The sequence below is a fragment of the Microtus ochrogaster genome, chromosome 4 (assembly GCF_000317375.1).
Source record: "Microtus ochrogaster isolate Prairie Vole_2 chromosome 4, MicOch1.0, whole genome shotgun sequence".
NCBI classification, from domain to species: domain Eukaryota; kingdom Metazoa; phylum Chordata; class Mammalia; order Rodentia; family Cricetidae; genus Microtus; species Microtus ochrogaster.
Window position 1 is genome coordinate 43257017 of NC_022011.1, and position 23070 is coordinate 43280086.

General features: G+C 46.2%; 1 pseudogene; it reads right to left on the reverse strand.

The window, feature by feature from the left end:
* Positions 1-1252: 1252 nt before the first annotated feature.
* The window catches only part of LOC101986329, a 45922-nt pseudogene continuing 24104 nt past the window's right edge, over positions 1253-23070 (reverse strand).

The following is a 23070-nucleotide window of genomic DNA, read 5'->3' on the forward strand; positions in this document are numbered from 1 at the left end:
CTGTTAGATCCCCAACATTGTCCCATTCTATCTCTGGGCCTGTCGTGCTGTCACTAGCCACTGCCCAGCCTTGGTTTTTAGTCACATTCCACCATGTCCCTGACTGCCCAGTGCACATGCCTGTTACTGAGCCCTGCGTCTCCTCATCCATGCCCCTGCCTCACTGAGTGGCCTTGCCTGACTCTGTGAGGTGTCCCTATGCAGTAAAAAGGGAGTCAGAAGCCCACCTAGCTGGACTGACCACAGATAGGCCCATTCTAGCCTGACCCCCTTGCACTTCAACAGGAAGCAATTGAAGGACACCAGAGGTCCTTGTTTTCTCCCTGTCCTCTGTTGTCTGTCACCATGAGCCACCTACTACGATCCGGGAGGGACCCTCCTCAGAGGTTAATACCACCGACCTTGGACTTTCAGCCTCCCAGACTGGAACTACATAACCCCTTTTCTTTATGAAGTTGCCAGGGCCAGGTTCTTTGCTGCAGCAGTAGACTGGAACAGGGCTGGACCATTAGTCCCACTTGGCTTTCGTTACTGTGGTTTCCCCAACCTAAGCCACAGAACCTATACTATGAAGAGCTGGTCTAACGTCCCCCAGCCTTACTCCCCTCACCTCCCTTGGGAAGTGGAGGTCCTGTTCTCCTCTGATATCAGGATCTAACATCCCCATAAATGCTGCAACTCCCTTCTTTGGCTGCCGATTCAAAGGCAAGAGGAGTCCAAGGTGGGCATTGTGACTTTCAGTTCAATGGTACCCTTGCTGGACCCACTAGAGCATCATCCTTCTGCTGGAATGAAGACATCAAGGCCTGCAGGTATAAAGACTCCAGAACAGGGCTGGCAAATGGCTCAGTGGGTAAAGGTGCTTGTGGCCAGCCCTGAGGAGCTGAGTCCAGTCCCCAGATCCTAAATAATGGAAGGATAGAGAGGATTCTGGCAGGCTGTCTTCTGACTAGCATTTTTTTTTTTAAAAAAAAAGGTGTTTCTGGTCAGAAAATGATTATAGATACACAACAAAGACAGATTCAGACAAAAATAAACCTCTAAACAGGTCACGGAGTATCTGAAAAATATATGTAGTCTTGGAAGAGAGAGGAAAAAGAGTATAGACAAGAGTACAGACAATCATAGATTAAAGGAGTTAAAATAATAAAATAAATATTAAAAAGTAATAGAGTTAAAAATAATAAGCCACATAAAGGTGGAAAATACATAGAGAGTCTAGATTGTGTATATTATTGTATTTTCTTTGAAGTTTTTTTTTGCCAAGCTGTGGCTGTTTATTAACTGACCAGATTACAAAATACCATGGGCAACACCTTAGTTCATCCATCTAATAAGCCTGTTTATCTGGTCTTCCCTGCTGCCAGCATCTCCACCTTCCACAAAATGAGTTGTCTTTTTCTTCATTCCACCTTGTGGAGAAGACAATTTGAAGGGCCACAGGAAGTTATTCACTTCTTTGAAGCGTTTTCCAACTGTATAGATCTCATGAATTAGATCCTCCATGCAGATGATGCTGTATTTACCAAGAGATCGAGCAATCAAGGAATTATCTGTCAAGGCAATTCTCTTCTTATGAATTTTGCCATAGCCGCGTTTGTAGATGAGCTCATTTACTGACTTCAGATTGGAGTACCCCCATGCAATGTATGGTTCCACAATCCTCAGCATGTTAATCGAAGCCTTGTTGAGCTTAACGAAGGTGCTATTGAAGATCTGCCGCAGACGAAGAAGCTGCAACACCTTGCACACCTTTGGATTTACACCACTGATACCTCGGATTCTGATGACGAAAGCCAGCTTCGGTTCTGTGGACACGTAGAAGTTGCCAGCTTTCCTTGCCATCCTGGCCATGCGAATCTCTGTCCGGTACATCTGCCTGTACTCCTTGTGATAGTACTTTGCCTTCTCATAGATGAGCTTCCTCTGGGCCCTTTGCAGTGACTTCAGGGCAATTTTCTTCCGAAGGCGCTTCACCTTCCTCTGCCAAATTTCTTTGCTTTTTCTTCAGGGTTTCTGGTACAGCAGGAACCTTCTTTTTCTTCTGGGTTCCCGGTGTAGCAGGAAACTTTTTCTTCTCCGGAACAGCCTCCACGGTTCCAGGCGGAAAAAAAGAGAGTTTCTTTGAATTTTTTGACTGCAGGGAGACATTTGATTCTGGGGGCTGATAAGTTAAACCAACATAAAGGTATCTTGACTTCAGAATTTGAATCTAAGGATAAGGATATGTTGCTTTGGAAAAGAGGTTCTGCTTCTGTTTCCACAGAAGAGGAGAACCTGTGGATTCCTTCCAGTCTAATGTGGTTTGATGGACCAAGACCACCCCAAAAGGTCTCCATGAACCCTGAAAATACTTCACCCAAGAAGCAGCAGGAAGCAGTTTGGAGAGAACAATGCCCAATTCCCTAAATGACTGTTTATAAATGCTCATTTTCATTTAGAGGGTGTTGGTTATAAATGCTTAATGGTCACAGTCAATTTCTGGAAAAAAAATAAGGGGAAATGATACAGAAATGAATACACTGGTATGGATTTGGGTTTATTATTACAAATTTAAGGCCAATTTTGTTATATGTATATTTCTACTCTTGTTTAAGGTATTAATGTTTATGCAGCTCATTTAAAATGTAATGCACAATTTATAGATTACTAGTCATTTATAATAGTCAAACTTATTATCATGTTAGTTAGTTACAGATTACTAGATAGTCATTTATAATAGTCAAACTTATTATCATGTTAGTTAGTTACAGATTACTAGATAGTCATTTATAATAGTCAAACTTATTATCATGTTAGTTAGGTTTTCTAGATACACAGAGATATATTTTAGTTAGATAATCTTTAACACTTTAAAGACCTATAAAATATGGCATTTAAAGTGTTTTAAGAACTTAGACTTCTCTCAACAGTGAGACATGTCTGTTCCTGACAGCACCAATTACTTCAAGAGGAAGATGGGCATCAAAGAGTCTTCTTATGGAGTTTGCTAGCCATTTGGGCAAGAAACTGCTCTTTCCTGGGCTGCTTGATGGTATGCTGCTGAACTGGACATCTAGGACCCACAGAGATGACTGCTGAATTTGCCTACAGATGGTGAGGCAGGGGCTGGAGAGATGGCTCAGAGGTTAAGAGCAATGGCTGTTCTTCCAGAGGTCCTGAGTTCAATTCCCAGCAACCACATGGTGGCTCACAACCATCTATAATGAGATCTGGTGCCCACTTCTGGTGTACAGGCATACATGTTGGCAGAACATGGTATACATAATAAATAAATCTAAAAAGGAATTTAAAAAAAGCCAGGCGGTGGTGGCGCACACCTTTTAATCTCAGCACTCGGGAGGCAGAGGTAGGTGGATCTCTGTGAGTTCAAGGCCAGCCTGGTCTACAAGAGCTAGTTCCAGGACAGGCTCCAAAACCACAGAGAAACCCTGTCTCGAAAAACAAACAAAAAAAAAGTGGTGAGGCAGTCCTTCGGGGTCCTGCTTCATGAAAGACATTCTGCGGGACACAGAAGAAAGCAACTGATGAACTCTGCCAATAAAGGCAAAAAAGTGTTTCAAATTTCCTGCTCCATGAAAAAGTATGCTGAATGCTATGGGCCTGTAGGCTGAAGATGGATGCCCCAACATTACAGAAGAGCTTTGGGTGACTGTCCAGGCAACAAGATGTCTCTGTCAATTCTAGAGTTTTGAAAGTTGCTTACGATGCACTTCCTGTTTACTTAAGTAATATTATATCCTTTTGGGGTCTTTGATGGAGTTAAGTCTAGATAGTTAAAATTATAATTTTTCTTAGTTATGATTAAAGATAAATTAGATATGAAACTTTCCAGATACAAATAGACTAAATATTGTAACTGTAATTCTTGCTTGATACTTGTTTTGTTATAAGTAATTTACTATGTTACAGTTAAAACCCTCCTTTTTATTTAGACAGAAAAGGGAGATGATGTGGGATTCCCCTCTGTATGCTATGAGTGTTTTATTACCATTGGTTAATGAAATAGCTGTTTCAGGCAATGACTTAGCAGAGTAAAGCCAGGTGGGAAATCTGAACAGAGATATAGAGAGAGAGAGTAGGTGGAGTCAAAGACACACCATGTAGTTGCCGAAAGAAAAGGACATGCCAGAACCTTACCAGTAGGCAAAAGCCTTGTGGTGGTAGACATATTGATAGAAATGGGCTAATTCAAGATGTAAGAGCTAGCTAGAAATATGCCTAAGTCATTGGCCAAACAGTATTGTAAATAATATAGTTTCTGTGTGATTATTTGGTTCTGGGTGTCCAGGAAATGAAAGAGCAGTCTCTGACTACAAATCAGGAAAAGAAAAAGGGGGGGGGGGGGTTACTCAGCAGTTAAGAGCACTAACTGTTCTTCCAGAGGACTTAGGCTCAATTCCCAGCACCCATATGGTGATTAACAACTGTCTGTAACTCCAAGATCTGACACCCTCACACACAAACATACATTCAGGCAAAACATCAATGCACATAAAATTTAAAAAAAAATCTCATCAGACCAAAGAGCAAATTTCAGAAACTTTAGAACCAACTTAGACAATTTATCCTGAAGATCTTGTTCCCCTAAAACTACTCTTAGGTCAATTCTGCTTCCTGATCCCATTATCAGATATGTGAGCCGTCCTTATGATGTATAAACCCATGCACACCTGTGTGCATCCCACACAGGTGCACAGCTAAAGCAGAGGGTTTGAAAGGATCCTGAGGGTTGGAGTCATTCTGTTTTCCTCAGTTTTATACAATGTTACCATTGGAGGGAAGATGGTAACAGTGACATCTCTCTGTATTGCTTATTGTGACTGTTACCTAAAATTAAAAGGCTTAGCTTAAAAACAAAACAAAACAAAAGTTGCTCAACTGTTAATAACAGCAGGATTCTAGGCAATGGCTGGCAGGGTTCATTGTCCACTCAGATTCTGCTACATTGTCACAATACAAGCATGTTGTTGAAGGCTGGTGAGCTGGCTCAGTTGGGAGGGTGCTTACCAGTAAGCACGAGACTCTGGGTTTCATTCACATCAGTGCATAAGGCAGGCTGGGTGATGTACTCCCAGAACTCAGAAGGCAGAGGCAGGAAGATTCAGTCACACAGAGTTTGGGGCCAGCATGAACTATATGAGACCGAATCTTAGAAGGAAAGAGAGAGAGAGTTGGGCTGGGAGAAAAAACACATAATTAAAATACATGACAAAACTATACCTTTGGCCCCCAGAGCTGTACTGTACTGTCCAACCCCACAGTCACGAGTCACATTAGTGATACAAAATTCAAGACACCCTGACAGGCACCGCTAGTGAAAGATGGCCAGGCCTCAAATACACAGTATAGGCGGAAGGTTGTAAAATAGACATTTTATATCAACTGTGTATGGAGATAATATTCTGGATACATTGAGTTAAAGAATATAGGTTTGTTTGTTTGTTTGTTTGTTTGTTTGTTTGTTTGTTTGTTTGAGACAGGGTTTCTCTGTAGCTTTGGAGCCTGTCCTGGAACTCACTCTGTAGACCAGGCTGGCCTCGAACTCACAGAGATCGGCCTGCCTCTGCCTCCCGAGTTATTAAAATTAATGTCACCTGTTTCTTTTTAACTTAAGTTTGTGTGTGTATGTTGTCTTCATGTATGTGTGTGTACCATGTGTGGGCATGGTGCCCCAGGAGGTCAGAAGGAGGGTACTGGATCTCCTAGAACTCTGGAGAAGCAGGCAGTTGTGAGCCATCATGTGGGTCCTGAGAACTGAACCTGGATCCTCTGGAAGAGCGACAGAGATCTTGACCACCAAGATATCTTTCCAGCTTCTCACCTGTTTCTTTTTTTTTTTAATGCAGCTTTAGAATTTTGTTTTAGAATTTACTTTTTATTTTATGTATATGGGTGCTTTGTTTACATTTGTCTGTGTGGCATGTTGTGCCCATGGAGGCCAGAAGAGGGTGTAAGATCCTTCTGGAACTGGAGTTGCAGGTGGTTGTGAGCTGCCATGTGGTGCTGGGAACTACTGAGCACAGGGTGGCTGCAGTGAGTGCTCTTAACTACCGAGTCTTCTCTGCGGCTCATAGAAAGCTTTAAACGACTTTCCGTCTCTGTTCCCATTGGCTGACATTGCTTGCTAACAACTGCCCACGATTATCATTAAACTATTAGGGATCCAAATGGGCACGCCAGGATCTTTATCTGATTTCCCAAGGGGCTTTCCAATTACTCTGCAAAACACAGTTGTGTGTGGGCTTCAGGGACCAGCTAGGCTCTCCTCATGATAGAAGCCACAGAGCACATTCTTCCCAGAAGTCTTCACGTGCCTCAGAAGGTCAGTCACAGGACTCAGACTCATTCACTCTCGGCATGCATAGGGCCCAGCCCACAGCCTCCTGGAAGACATCTTGGAAGCTGGTGGCTCTTCAGTCCAGTTCAGCCCCTCTCGGAGGTGTTGCCTGATTCTGTGTCAGCTCCAGAGAGTTCCAGCAGGGGTCATAGGACCCGTGCCTATGCGCAGTGGAAATACACTGTGAGTATCCACGTGTACAGCCCACATGCTCTGTGTTCAGGTTACTTGCATGTCAACCTGACACAAGCTAGAATTATCCAAAAGGAGGGAACCTTGGTTGAGAAGATGCCTCCATGAGGTCTGAGTGTAGGACATTTTCTTAATTAGTGATTGATGGAGGAGGGCCAAGCCCACTGTTGGTGAGGCCACCCCTGGGCTGGTGGTCCTGGGTTCTATAAGAAAGCAGGATGAGGTCAGAGCCCAGTGGATGAAGGACATCACATGCCTGGCCAGGGTCATGGGGAGGAGAAACCACAGGCCTGCCAGGTGCCATTAGGACCCTGTGGATGAAGGACACTCACTGGGCATCCAGGTACCGGTGTGGTCAGTTAATATGTGGCGGGTACGGGAGAGCAAGAGGGGGCAGAATGGTGCATACCTTGTGGAGAGAGGCAGATCTGAAGAGGCGAAGGCAGCAAAGAATGGGTTGATGTGGGAGGCCTGCGTGCCGCTGGGGGTCACGGTGACATCCGGGCCTGAGCTGCTGCCAAAGGCCATGTCTGGGTCTGTGACCCTGCCTCTGCTATGGACTGTGTTGATGTCTGTGGCTCCTGTCATCACCAAAGGCCATGAGGATATTCAGGGTCTGGGCAGCCACGTGTGCCATGTTAGTGCCCGAGGGCCATGCCACCACAGGGGCCACCCCTATCTGAGTGGCCTGTGTACCACTGGGGGCCATGGAGGCATCTGGACCCGAACTGCAGTCTAGGACCATGTCTGGGTCCGTGGCCTTACTGCAGCCATGATCCAAGTTGATATGCACAGTGTCTATTGCCACTGAGGGCTATACAGATGGCCCGGGTCTGGGCTGCCACCTTGGGCCATGTTGTTGTCCGAGAGCCACACTGAAGCCAGGGTGATGCCAACCTGAGTGGCCTATGTTGCCACTCGGAGCCATGGTGACATCTGGACTGGGGTGCTGCCAAGGATCATGTCTGGGTCCTTGGTCCCTCTGCAACTGGGGTCTATGTTGATGTCCATAGCCCCTGTCACCACCAAAGGTCACCAAGATGCTCAGGTTTTGGGCTGCCACCTGTGGTCATTGAAGTCTGAGGGACATGCTGCTGCTGGGGCCATGCGAATCTGAGTGGTCTGTGCTGCCCCTGGGGACAGGATGTCCTCTGGGCCTGAGCTGTGGTGGAGGTCCATGTCTGGGTCTGGGGCCTACAGCAGCCGGGGTCCGTGTTGATGTCTATGACTGCTGTCTTGATCTAAGGCCACGGGACTGCCTGGGGTCTGGGCCACCACCAGGGGCCATGTTGTAGTCCAAGGACCTCACTACTGCTGGACCCCTTCTGACCTGAAAGGCCTGAACTGCCATCTGGGGCCATGGTGACAACTGGGCCCAAAATGCTGCTGATGGCCATCCTGATGCAGCTGGGGTCTGTGTCGATGTCCATTGCTTTGTTACCACAGGGGCCCATGCAAACTATGTGTTGAACCATGTGTTGAAGTAGAAAGGGCCCTGGTGAGCTGGTCCCTCCCCTCACTCCTCACTGTCCTAGGGAGAGCCACCTTTCTCACCGGAGAGCTGACGCCACTCCCCACTGGCCCCACCCCTCATAGGAGAGCTGGCCCTTGCACTTGGGAAAGCTGTCCCCGCTGCTCACCACAGGTGCGGGAGAGTTGTCGCCAACCTTCATCTGAGGGCGCTGGTTCCAGCAGCCCAGACTGACCAACCACCACCCAGACACACATCCTGAGCTGTGAGCTGCCCCTCCCCCTCATCTACCCCTCCCCCACATCTACCCCTTCCCATGACCTGCTGGAGCTCCAAGGGTTCCAAGTCCTGTGGATCCATAGCCACAAGCAGATCTCCTCCATATTCTGGGCATCAGCAGAATATCCGAGAGCAGATTTGGTGAGGCTCCAGCACTGACGGTGTACCAGAGCCAGACTCCGTGAGCCAGAGCAATAACACACCACACAATGAACATTTGCAAGTAAAGCTGTTTAGACAAAGGAGTACAAGGCATGGCACACAGGGCACTGAGACCAATGGAGAGGTGATGGGGAGGCAGGGAGATGGAGAAGCCAAATGGGTTTGGTTTGTTTGCTTTTAATTAATATTCTTATTTTTCTTATTTTTTAATTTTTTTTTGTGATTTCTTTTTAAGTTCTCCTTTGGGGCAGGGGAATGCTAAAAGGTGAAGGGCAGATATGGAGGGATAGGAAGATGAGTAGGATTGGTATGCATGATTTGAAATTACCAAAGAATCAATAAAAAGTTACATTTAAAATTAGAAAAAAGAAAGCAGGCTGAGAAAGTCATATGTTAAAAGGAAACTTTTGGTCCTGGCTGCCCCACTAGCTTACACCAGAAATAATCATACAGAAACTGTATTCATTTAAACACTGCATGGCCCATTAGTTCTAGCCTCTTATTGGATAACTCTCACATCTTGATTTAACCCATTTCTAATAATCTGTATGTCACCATGAGGTCGTGGCTTACCGGGAAAGATTCAACATGTCTGACCTGGCAGCTCCATGGCGGCTCTCACTCTCCCTTCTTCCCAGCATTCAGTTCTGTCTTCTTCACCTACCTAAGTTTTGCCCTATCAAAAGGCCATGGCAGTTTCTTTATCAACCAATGAAAGCAACACAAATACAGAAGGACCTCCTACACCAGTCATATAATCAAGCCAGTAAGCAGCTCCCCTCCATGGCCTCTGCATCAGCTCCCGCCCCAGGTTCCAGTCCTGCCTGAGTTCCTGTCCTGCCTTCCTTGCGGGATGAACAGTGATGTGGAGGCATAAGCTGAATGAACCCTTTTCTCCTTGAAGTTGCCTTGGCCCTGGCCTTTCCTCAGAGCAATAGAAACCCTGACTAGGATACTCTGGAAAAACAGCCTCCAGAATGCATCTATATCACCTTGAAGGGCAAAGTGGGATGAAGGGGGATCAAGAGGTGGCAGCCTACCTTGGCAAAAGTTGGCATCTTCTTTCCCAAATAAAGACCCAGCACTTACTAGAGAGCCTGTTCTCAGTAGAACTGACCTCTGCTGATAAATAGAGTTTGGAGTTCTCAGTCTACTATTCTGGGAGGAAGCAGGCCAGCTGGGTCAGACCCCACACCAAAGTTCTTTATTAAGAATAATACTATTTATTAGAACGCTAATAAGTATTCAGTCTTCACTGCTTCTCCCTTCCCTTCTCATCCTCCCTTTCCTCCTCCCTCCCTTTCTTTCCTTCTTCTTTCTTCAAATCCCTCTTCCTCTCCTTCCCATCCCTCTTCCCCCTCCTCCTCCTTCTCCCTCTCTCTTTCTGTCTGTCTGTCTCAGACAGGAGCTCACTATATAGCCAAGGCTAGCCTTGCATTCATATCACTAGGCCTACCCTTTGAGGGGGGAACTATTTACCTAGCCCTGAGCATTTACCTACCTGGTTCCAGTGTCATAGATGGGGAGAGAGAGAGGCGGGGAGGAAGCAGGATAGTGGTACGTGACAGAACAGATTAACAGAAATGGGTTAAGTTCTAAGAGCTAGTTTAAAACAAGCCTAAGCTAAGGCCAAGCTTTCGTGTCTTTATTCATGAGCAGATGACCCAAAGAAAAACCTGACTACATTCTAAAGTGTAAAAGATGCAGTTGATGGGGGTGGGGTGGTGGTGCTGAGCCAGGTGCTGAGATGGGGGGCCTGGGACTTTAGGGGTGGCAGGGCCACAGAAGACAATGTACAGGGCTATCTTAGCCTGGACTTCCTAGAAAGCAGGGCCCTAATTAAAGTTTTTTTTTTTTTTTTTGGCTTGAGACTCTGAGAGGAGTGGACTGGGGTAGGACAGCCAGAATGAGGGTGTGTCACTGAGCTGGCCTGGCATCTGGGGCTGGTCAGTTGTCCTGTGAGTCCCACGGGACAGTGTTGCTATGTAAAGCATTTCTGGGGGAGACATGTGCCCCACGGTGTTTTGGGGATGGACCTTGTCCCCATCCAGAAGAATCCACAGCCACAGAGAACGGGTGAGTGAGCCCATGACAGAGCTTTCTCTTGCAAAGTGAGAACACGGGTGCTGAACAGCCGTGGCCCCACCTGCACACACTGGAGACACCGGGGTGGGGATCACATGAGAGGCCACTTTGGGATGCTGACACAAGCGTTGTTATCACCACCATCACTTGTTTCCCCTCCAGCTCTAACCTTCGTCTTCAGACCAAGGAGGCACACACTGGTGCTCCCGCATAGACCACAGAGGAGCAGGCCAGGAGCAGTGTCGGGAGCTGCTGCAGTGTGTGCCACACCCAACACACATATGACAACACCAGGTGGCATTTTCTGTTGGCCCAGCTGGAAAGGAGATACCACCTCCGGTTTGCTCTCTCTGCTTTCCACTTGTGGACGGAGATGTGACTTCTCAGCTTCCTGCTCCTGCCACCACGCCCGCCGTTTGTGGCCACCCTGTGACGGACCCTCATCCCTCTGGAACCAGAAGCCCAAATCCACTCTTCTCTCAGTTGCCTTGGCCATGTGTTCCATCAAGCAACAGAAAAGTGACTAGTGTTGGCCCCAAGCACTCGTTCCTTCCTACAAGACAGAACAACTGACGGGGACGCTGAAGTCAAAGAGGAGAAGCAGGGACTAGCCGGGAACCGGGAGGGGTTCTGCCTAAGGAGAGAGCAGTGGGGCCCGCCAGCATGCTGGGTGCCTGCAGTTCTCTCTGCCTGTACTGCTCTGAGTGAGAGCGGCCCCCACAGGCTCACAGATCTGAGTGCTTGGTCACCAGGGAGTGGCGCTATTTAAAAGGATTAGGAGGTGTGGCCTCACCAGAGGAAGTGTGTCACTGGGGGTGGACTCTGAGGTTTTGGAAAATCTCTCTCTTCCTGCTGTTTGCAGATACAGACGTAGAACTCTCAGCTGCTTCTCCAGCGCCATGTCTGCCTACATGCTAGTATGATCCATCCCTGCAGTGATAGTGGACTATGCCTCTGGAATTATAAGTAAGACCCAACTAAATGCTCTCTTTTATAAGAGCTACCATGGTCATGGTGTCTCTTCAGAGCAAGAGAAAACTGATGGAGATGAAGCCTCACGAGATGGTGGGAAGGAGGCTATCTGTCCCGAGTCCATGGAGCTAGGCTCACCTCTGCCGGCCATGTTGTTACTGCACTAAGGAACAACGTCTTGAAGATGGGGCCACTGTTGTCATATGCCCTGCTCCAAGGACAAGTGAGGACGCCATTCATTGTTCTGACCCTGAGACTCAACTACTGCTGAACCACCCTGCCCTGTGGCCTGCCATTCCCAAGTGCAGCTATTCATGCACCCTGCACTAATGGCCAAGCTGCAATGCAGCCTCCCCAGCTGCCTCCCTGAGTACCACACACTGAGGTTACACCCTGCCTCCTAGGAAGAGGAGGTCCATATTAGTCAGGGTTCTCTAAAAGAACCAATGCAATAAATATAAATTATAATATATTATTATTAATTATAACATATTTTGATATACACACACATATATTACAAAAGAGAATTTATTACATTGCCTTATACACATGAGTTGGGAAGTTCAACAATGGCCGTCTACAAGGATGGGTACCTCAGCATCTTTGATCTGAGGCTGAACCTGGAGAGTTCCTGCTGAGCTGTAGTTTTTAACACACCTTGAAAGCTTGATGAAGCTGGGTTCTAATGGGGGTGATGGATGACAGTGGCAGCAATGGAACAGTAGTGTAGATGTCCTTACCAGCAAGAAGCAAAGGTAGGCAAGCAAACTCCCCTGATATCTAGGCTTAGTACAAAGGTGCCACCCACTCCAGGTGAGGGCCATCTCTCTGAGGTTAATCCCTCCTGGAAATACTCTAACCAGCACACCAGAGACTTGTTTTGTGAATGACTCCAGATTGAATCAGGCTGACAATCAAGATTAGCCACAACAGTGCCTCAACAAGTCATTCGCTCTCCTTCCTTCTGGGCCTGCTCATCTGTGACTGAGCTAAATCTTCACACTGCTTCCAGGCAAGGTGGAGCCTTGATCACCCAGAGCAGCCTCTGTCCCTGTGCCTCAGATAAAGTGATGTCCTTCCTTCTGGAACAACATCTGGCAGAGCCATGACCCAGAGTAACTGTGCTTCCCTGGGACCCACCATCACCTCCCAAAGGCTCTGCCTTGCCTTGTGGATCAGTGCATCCCAGGGCTGAGCTGAGATAGCCCCCAAACCCAGGGAAATAGTGTTGACTGAGCTGGGATGCTCTGTCCTATGGGCCAGGCCACATCTCCATGTAAGGTTCCAGCTCCCCTAGCACTGGGTGAGGGCCCCTGCGGTCTGAGCTGCTGAAAAGTGGGGCTATCACTGTACATAGAGCCCAGACAGACCTCAGGCAACAGCTGTGGTCTGCTACTCTAAAGTTGTTGCCTCTGCTCTTGCTTTTGTAGACTCTGAGATGCTGTCATCTCCCACTCTCACCCCTGCATGATGCCTCCCCCATTGATCACTAATTGAGAAAATGCCTTATAGATTGTAGTGAGAGGCTGTTTGTTTGTTCCCAACTGTTCAGCCCCAAAATAACCACACCAAAACTGTATTAAATCCCTGCTTGGCCTATTAGCTCTAACTTCTTATTGGCTAGCTCTTATATCTTAATTCAACCCATTTCCATTATTTTATATTTTGCCATAAGGCTTGTGGCCTACCAGCAAGGTTCCAGCTGGCAGCTCTGTGTCTTTCCCCTCTGGTGGTTACATGGCATCTCACTGACTCCACCTTCTTTCTCCCAGCATTCAGTTTAGTTTTCCCCACCTAGCTCTGTTCTGCCCTGCTCTGCTGTAGGCTCACAGCAGTTTCTTTATTAACCAGTGGTATTTACAGCATACAGAGGGGAATCCCACATCACCTCCCCTTTTCTGTTTAAATAAAAAGGGAGACTTTAACTTTAACATAGTAAAATTACATATAAGAAAACAGGTATCAACCAAGAATTACAGTTACAATATTTATATCTATTTTATCTCTTATCATAACTAAGGAAAACTATAATTATAACTATTTATTCTTCAACCTCATCAAAGACTCCAGAAGGATATAATATTACCTAAATAAACAGGAAGTACATTGTAAGCAACTTTGAAAACTCTAGAACTGACAGAGACATCTTGCTGCCTGGACAGTCACCCAAAGTTCTTCTGTAACATTGGGACACCCATCTTCAGCCTACAGGTCCATAGTGTCTGGCACACTTTCCCATGAAGCAGGAAATTTCAAAGACAGTTCTGCCTATAGTGGCAGTTTGTCAGTCACTTTTTTCTGTGTCCTGCAGAATGTCTTACAGACTCTTTCATGAAGCAGGAACCCTGAAAGACTGTCTCACCTTTAGGCAAGTTCAGCAGTCATTTTTCCTGTGGGTCCTGCATATCTAGTTCATACAGTATAATATCAATCAGTCCAGGCAAGAACAGTTTCTTGTCCAAAATGGTTAACAAACTCCATAAGGAGCCTCTTCGATGCCCATCTTCCTCTTGAAGTTATTGCTGCTGCCAGGAGCAGATGTGTCTCATGTCATGAAAAGTCCTAAATTATTAAAACATTTTAAATGCCATATTCTGCAGTCTTTGAAAGGTTTGAAGAATGCCTATCCATCTAAAATATATCTCTTTTAAAAAAATATTTATTTATTATGTATACAATATTCTGTCTGCAGGTCAGAAGAGGGCACGAGGCCCCATTACAGATGGTTGTGAGCCACCATGTGGTTGCCAGGAATTGAACTCAGGACCTTCGGAAGAGTAGGCAATGCCCTTAACTACTGAGCCATCTCTCCAGCCCTGAAATATATCTCTATACATCTAGAAAACCTAACATAACTATAAGCTTGACTTTTATGAATGACTATCTATTAACCTATATTTCTTAATTATGCATTACATGTTTAAATGAACCACACAAATGCAATACCTTAATCAAGAGCGTGTGTGTGTGTGTGTGTGTGTGTGTAATAAAATTAACCTTAAATTATATCAATAGACCAAGATCCATACCTGTAGTGGGAGCTGCAGGCCTGCTTTTCATCCCGCCCGGCTCCCGCACGGCTAGCTTTACACCAGAAATAACAACACACAAATTGTATTCATTTAAACACTGCCTGGCCCATTAGCTCTAGCTTCTTACTGGCTAATTCTTACATCTTGATTTCCCATTTCTACTTATGTGTGTAGCACCCCAAGGTGTGCTTACTGGTAAGATTCTAGCCTACGTCCATCCTGGGTCGTAGCTTCATCGCGTCTGCCCCAGAGAGGAGAGCTATCGAGTCTGAGCTCACTTCCTCTTCCTCCCAGCATTCTGTTCTGTTTACTCCACCCATCTAAAGGCTGGCCTATCAAATGGGCCAAGGCAGTTTCTTTACTAGCCAATGACCTTCCTCCATCACATACCAATACAAATCTCTATAGCAACAGCTGGAGCTCAAGGAGGCCTTTCCTCAGCTGAGGCTCCTTCCTCTGATGACTCTAGCTTGTGTCAGGTTGACACACAAAACCAGCCAGTACACAGTAACTTTTAAATTTTTTATTATTTTTTATATGTATGATTGTTTTGCTTATGTGTATGTATGGATACCACACACACACCTGGTGCCCAGGGAATCAGATCCCCTGCAACTGGAGTTACAAATGGTGTGAGTCACCCTTACTGGGAATTGAACCTGGGTCCTTGGCAAGAGCAAAAAAGTGCTCTTAATCTCTGAGCCAGCCCTCTATCTATCCAGGGACTCTTTAGGAACTAACCCAAAAAGAAAACCTACAAATTACCACAAAAGACGTTCAAAGTAATAATCCTAAGGGAATTCTGAAAAACAGGCAAAAACACAAAGTTGGGCCAAATCAGAGAAATTAACTCAGGATTAGAATAAGAAATAAACAAATGCATACCATAGAAAAGACCCAAATGAAGCAGGTCCAAACAGTGAACCTGCTACTCAGTGTTAAGCTGGGAGCGTAGACCCCAACCGCTTGCATCTATCCCAGCCTCCAGGCCTGAGAGTTTGTACTGGACTCCAAATCCCAGCAGGCCAGAATATTTAAATGAACTCCCAAAAGAGGAACACGTGGTCTCTTTTCCTTCTTCCCGGTGTTCACGTTAGAGGCCCCTCGGAGCCACCTGAGAGTGCAGAACTCCCATTAAACCTGGATATTTTTTAATTTGGCTTGTTTTGATTTGTCTTGATTGGGATTTTGCATTGGCAGAGAGTTTGTGTTAGGAAAATATCCCACCGAGATAGGACAGGCCCCTTCCACACTGCAAGCCGCATGTTGAAAGCTCCCTAGTCTACAATCTGAGTTCTCTATGCCACACTAAAACCAGCTTCTGGGCTGCGGCAGCTGCATGTTGGTGAGTGCCTTTTCTTGTCTATGCTATAGGGTTTTGGGGGGACCCATTCGTACTTATTTTTGTTGTTTTTTGGATTCTTGTTGAAGTTGTGGCCCATGCCAGGGGTTCGATTCCCAGCAGCTGTCAGACCGGCGTACCAGCTTGGCTAAGGTGGAGAATTATTTGTTTTGGGATGCCAGGCATTCCATTTCCACGGCCCCATTTGGACCTAAGAGCCATTTTGGTGGACGCACTGGAGTGGACTTAGACCACGTGGTTGGACATAGATTTTAAAATGGGCACTTACAGTTCAAAACCAGATCTACTGTTGCCCCTGTAATGCCTCTTACAAATTAAAAAAATCTTTTTAAATTGAGCCTGACCTAAATCAATCTGTCTCGAATGACGAATTTCCATATGTACTAAGTCTTGAGCTTACCACCCAATGGGACCTAAAAAAAATTTGTTGCCATAAGGACAAATGGACAGAGCTTACATATGTCCATGGTTTTGGGGCTCTGTGCTCTTGCCTCCCGCCACCCTTAGTATCTCACAGCACCATGCTGCCAGAGGCACTGATCTCTCCCCCACTCCCTCAAGCCCACACTAACCTACTCCCTCTCTTGGTTCAAGGTCATCTTCCACCTTACCCACCTCCCTCTCCCCTTCCTACCTCAACTCCCTACCCTCAGACCCCCTCTGCGCTCTGGGCTAGCCCCTCCCAATCCTCTCCCTGTTCCCGTTCTCTTCCAAATCTCTCTCAGATAGAAAAGCAGCTAGGTTCCTTTTCTACTAATCCTTCTGCTTACCCATTTTATCTCTTAGTCAGTACCAGATATTAGGAAAGAGTTAAGAAAGGTTGAGGATGTTCCCCAAATCCCTATACGGGAATTGGTAAAAGTGGCCTTTAAAGTTTTTAATGCCCAAGGGAAATCAGCTGAGTCTTCCCAACAGACAAAGCTACAACAATCTACAGGCCCAGGCCTTAGCAGCAGCACTAAAATCACAGGAATGGGGACAAGGGAAGCCAATCACAGGGCTCTACCCTGATAGAGCCCAGCCTAAGTCTATCTCACAGACAAGCTGTTTCAAGTGTGGCCTAAATGGTCACATGCCACGATATTGCACTACACCTGCTCTGAGGTTGTGCCCAATCTTCCAGCAACCTGGACACTGGAAATCACAATGCCCCCATGTGGGCTTGTCCTCTGTGCCATGCCATGGAGGTCTGGCCTCACCAACATTGGCAAATGAAACTGTGCCACCCTTGCAGAGGATTGACGCTGCCCAGACTTGGTTTATCCCATAACCCTATCCGAGCCTAGGGTAAAGCTGCAGGTAATGGGTAAGTCCATTACTTTTATTCTCACTTGGGCCTTAAGTTTCCCTCACCAATTTCAGCTATGGGGGTAGACGGGACCCATTCCTCCCCACTTAAAATTTTGCAACTGCCTTGCATTCTTGCAGGACAGTTTTTTCTCTCATTCTTTCTTAGCCATACCTGCTTGCCCAGCACCTTTACTGGGTGGAAATATCCTTAGCTGCTTCCCCAAAGCTTTGTTCCTTTAACCCCACCCATCTCCGAGATTCTATTTTACGGTTCACTCCTCCTGCCAGACGTGTGCCCAGGCCAACCCACAAGGGGCTCTCCACATTTGTCAGTCTCTACACCAGCTTCATGGACACCAACAGGGCTAAGACTGGCAGGTTGATTTCACTCATATGCCTACACATAAAAAACGTCATTATCTCTTAACACTTGTGGACACTTTCACAGGATGGATAGACGTGTTTCCAGTCTCCAGGGAAACAGCAGATGTGGTGGCTTAGGTACTGGACCACATCATTCCTCTGTTTGGTGTCCCAAAAACCATCCAGACTGACAATGAACTAATCAAGCAACAACTAACCAAGTTCTCCACTGAACTCAGGTTAACTTGGCCCTCGCCTCAGGGTCCCCCCTCCCCCATGTTCCCCTACGGGCCTGAGCCCTTTTGAGCTGCTTTATGGCAGGCCCTTTCTCCTTAACCATCACCTCCCAGTCCAAACTCCTCCACTGGTGGGGTACCTACCCTACCTCTCCCTTTTAAGGTCCCTTCTCCGGTCACATGCTGACAGTTGTCTCCCTGCCCCCACACCAGTGGGCCCTAATGCCCCTAAACCTGCCCCACTCTCCCCAAGGGACAGAGTACTCCTCAAACAGTTAACTCCTAGGTCTCTCGAACCTCAATGGACAGGACCTCACACGGTAATCCTCACCACCCCCTTGGCTGCCAAACTCTTGGAACACCCATGCTGGTACCATCTCAAGCGGGCACCTACTCAGGACACTTGGTCTGTCCAGCAGACAGGACCTTCCACCCTCCGGTTTTCCAGGATGCCATAAGGAAGGGCCTACCTGCTCCTCATCCTGACACACTCATCTTTAGTGATAACAATTTTTTCCTAGACACCTGCCTTCTCATTTCCCCCAAGGAACAGATGCCTGCCATCTCCGGGATGACAGTTCATGGGATGCCTCTCCAGGCACACCTCTCACTGAACGTGGACACCTGGCCCTCCCCTTCCCCACCCTGCCCCATGCCCACAGGAAGTAGCCAGATTTGAGTCTATGCCCTTTTTTCCAAAGAGAGCCTAAATGTTTGTCATAATTATCACTCCAATTTTCTGTCACCCCTATATCCAAAGAGTCTGAAATGTTAAGTTGGGAGCATAAACCCCAGTCCCTTGCATCTATCCCAGCCTCCAGGTCTGAGAATTTGTATTGGTCCGGATTCCAAATCCCATCAGGCCAGGTCCTGACCCCTCTCTGGAGGGTGGGTTCAGGACCACTCCCAAGAGTATTTAAATGAACTCCCAAAAAAAGGAACATGTGTTCTCTTTTCCTTCCTCCCAGTGATCTTGTTCGAAGCCTCTAGGGGCCACCTGAGAGTGCAGAACTCCCATTAAACCTGGATATTTTTTTAATTTGGCTTGTTTTGATTTGTCTTGATCGGGATTTTGCATCAGCAGAGAGCTCACGTTAGGAAATATTCCTAACACTCAGTGCATGGGAAACACAAGCAGAAGGCTCAAAAGTTCATGGCCAGCTTTGTCTATATAGTGAGTTTGAGGGTAGCCTGAGCTGAGTGAGACCTTGCCTCTCCCTCTCCCCAAAAAGAAGAGAACACAAATCTTAGAGCTAAAGGATTCAGTGATCAACCTAAAAATGCCATCAAGTACTCTAACAGCAGACTAGACCAAGCAAAAGAGAGCCTCTGAATCACAAGACAGGTCTTTTTAAATGATCTAGTCAAAAAATAGAGACAGATATATAAATAAATAGATAGATGATGGATGGATGGATGGATGGATGGATGGATGGATGGATATAGAGAGACAGACAGACAGAAACAGCCAGCAGAACAGACAGGGGTCACTAAGCGACCAAGCTATCACACTGTAAATTCCAAGAGACAAGCTGAAGGTCGAATCAGAAAGCTTCTTTAGTAAAATAATGACTGGAAACTTCCCAAGCCAAAGAGAGATGTGTACATTGTGAGCTGTGAAACTCAAAAGGCCCCAGAAAGACTGAGCCCAACCCAGAGCCCTCACGAGAGACCCTAACTCATCGTGGGATGCATGTCTGTAATCCTAGCACTTGGGAGGTGAGAGTGGGAGGATCGTGAGTTCCAGGCCAGCCTGGGCTACATAGTTGGCTTTAGTTTTTAAGGGAGGAAGGGATCAAGATGGCTTAGAGGGCAAAACTGCCTGCCACCAAGGCGGACAACCTGAGTTCATCTAACAGGAGAGCCCCGACTCTTGAGAGTCATCCTCTGACTTCCACACGTTCTCATAATCTCCTCCTCAGAGGGAGGGTCTAGACAATGTTTGTCCCTCTAAGGTCCCAGAGACAAACTAAACTTTGATTCTACTAAAACCCCGAACCTGAGTAGTCATGGATGACAAGCTGCTTACAGGAATATGGGGGACCCCAAATCAGCTTCCCTGGAAAGCCTCCACCCAGCATGGATGATGGCTAGCCCCACAGATATACAAACAGAGCCCAACCTCTAGTCTTCACTAACCTATATGTGCTTGTTCCTCCCTGAGAGCCCAAGGCCACGTGCAATTGGCAGGATTGTGTACAAGTGGATGAGATGCTGGAGTGGATGGATCCTCAGGTGAGGACCCCTCCTTCTAGGAGTGAATGTCAACAGTCAACAAGCCCGGTTGGGTGGATCTTCTGCAAGCAGACACAGTTGGTCTCATGGAGATGGTGGGCTCTCTACTCCATGGACAGCACTGTGCAACAAACGTGTGTGGTATGACACACATACATACATACATACTAAAAGGTCTGGCAAGATGGCTAGTGAGTGAAGAGGGCTTGGTGCATAATCAAAAGGACTAGAGTTCGGATCCCAGCACTCACACAAGAAGCTAGGCTTCCCTAAAATGCCTGTAGCCCCAGTTCCAAGAAGACAAGTTGTTTCTTGTTGGGTATTTTGGTGGCAGCAAAGAAAACAGTAACTAATATAATCTTTCACAAGCCCATGGGTATTGTCTCTCTCTTTCCTCACGGTACACAATGGACATGGTGTAATATTTGGGAATCATTAACGTAAAACATATGAACGTGCCAGGAGATTTGATGCACACCTTTAATCCCAGCACTTGGGAGGCAGAGGCAGACGTATCTCTTGAGTTCAAGGCCAGGCTGGTCTAACAAGTGAGTTCCAGGACAGCCAAGACTGTTACATAGAGAAATTCTGTCTCAAAAGAACAACAACAACAAAAAAAATCACATGAACATGTAAGATTTACTGGTTTCTTAGAGGTATCATCATTGCTGTGATGAAACACCATGACCAAAAGCAATTTGGGGAGGGGAGGGTTTGTTTGGCTTACACTTCCCCATCACTGTTCATCACTGAAGAGACAGGACAGGAGCTCAAACAGAACAGGAACCTGGAGGCAGGAGCTGATGCAGAAGTCATGGAGGGGAACTACTTACTGGCTTGCTTCCCATGGCTTTTTCAGTCTGCTTTCTAATAGAACCCTGGACCACCCGCCCAGGGGTGGCCTCACCCACAATGGGCTTGGTCCTCCCCCTTCAATCACTAACTAGAAAAGGCTTGCCTACAGCCAAATTTTTTCTTGTTTCTTTCTTTAAATATTTATTTATTTTTATTGATTTTGTTGAGCTACACATTTTTCTCTGATCCTCTCCCTGCCTCTCCCCTCCCCTTCGACCCTCTTCCATGGTCTCCATGCTCCCAATTTACTCAGGAGATCTTGTCTTTTTCTACTTCCCATGTAGATTAGATCTATGTATGTCCCTCTTAGGGTCCTCATTGTTGTCTAAATTCTCTGGGATTGTGATTTGTAGGCTGGTTTTCTTTGCTGCATGTTTAAAAATCACTTTTGAGTGAGTATCTATGATAATTGTCTTTCTGGGTCTGGGTTATCTCACTCAATTGATGTTTTCTAGCTCCATCCATTTGCCTGCAAAATTCAAGATGTCGTTATTTTTTTCTGCTGTGTAGGACTCCATTGTGTAAATGTACTACTTTTTTTTTAATTCATTCTTCAGTCGAGGGGCATTTAGGTTGTTTCCAGGTTCTGGCAATGACAAACAAAGCTGCTATGAACATAGTTGAACACATGTCCTTGTGGCATGATTGAGCATCCTTTGGATATGTACCCAAAAGTGGTATTGCTGGGTCTTGAGGAAGGTTGTTTCCTAATTTTATGTATTCCAAGGGGGTACAGCTAGATCTTATGGAAGCATTTTGTCAAATGACGAACCCTCCTCTCAGATGACTTTAGCCTGTGTCAAGTTGACATCAGACTACCCAGCACAACTGGAAAAGGTAAATATAGAATTAAACTTAGAATATCCCAGCACTGTTAGGGTACTATGTATGTCAGATATCCTTAGTATGAAAATCAAAGTCAAAACAGTTTTTTATAACGAGGCTGGAGAAATGGCTCCGAAGAATTAATTTGCTCTCGCAAAGGTTTCTAGCTGAGTTCCTACACCGAGGCCAGACAACTGACAACCAACTCCAGCTCCAGGGAATCTGACGCCCTCTTCTGGCCACTGAGGGCACTTGCACTCATGTGCACATACCCACACATAGAAACATATACACACAATTTTTTAAAAAAATAAACAAATCTTTTTAAAACAAATAAAATAAGCTGTTAAATACCTTAATATAAAAAGATGTAAACCATGATAGCAAAATTAGAAATTGTTGGGGAATACAAAAGTACTGAGTTTGGGTATGCAAATAAAGGTATAAAATGCTCTACTCTACCTATCTGATGTTCTGTCTAAGCTTCCCTGTGGTCAGAACAGTACAGTGTAGTAAGGAGGCTGCTTGTTCGTCCCAGCCACCCAGAACCAAAATAATCACACAGAAACTATATTTTTAAAAACACTGCTTGGCCCATTAGCTCTAACTTCTTATTGGCTAACTCTTACATCTTAATTTAACCCATTTCTAGTAATTTGTATATCGCTATGTGGCTGTGACTTACCAGCAAGATTCCAACCAGCATCTGTCTCTGGTGGGGCTACATGGCTTCTCTCTGACTCCACCTCCTTCCTCCCAGCATTCAGTTTAGTTTTCCCCACCTAACTCTGTTCCCCTATAGCTCTGCTATAGGCCCAAAGCAGTTACTTTATTAACCAATGATATTCACAGCATACAAAGGGGAATCCCACATCAGTACAGCACAAACCATATAGAAAAAGTTAGCAATAAAGAATACCAAGCCTGGTGTGTCTCACACCAGCAATCTCAGCACTTGGGAGGCAGAAGCAGGATCATTCCCTTGAGTCTGAGCCCAACCTGGGTTATATGGACTAACTGGGTTATATGGTCTATGCTGCAGAGGAAGACCCTGTGTCCACAGAGGAGGAGGATGGAGAGAGAGACAGAGAGAATGTGGACCTATAGAATAAGCGGCAAACAGCTAACAAAATGATGGCTGGGAGCAGGATTAAGCCTTACCTATCAACAATATGTTAGCTAGAAAGGGATGGTGGGATGGGGGGAGTAAGCCTTACCCATCAATAACACCTTAGCTAGAAAGGGATGGCGGGGTGGGGGGAGTAAGCCTTACCCATCAATAATGCCTTAGCTAGAAAGGGATGGCGGGGTGGGAGGAGTAAGCCTTACCTATCAATAATGCCTTAGCTAGAAAGGGATGGCGGGGTGGG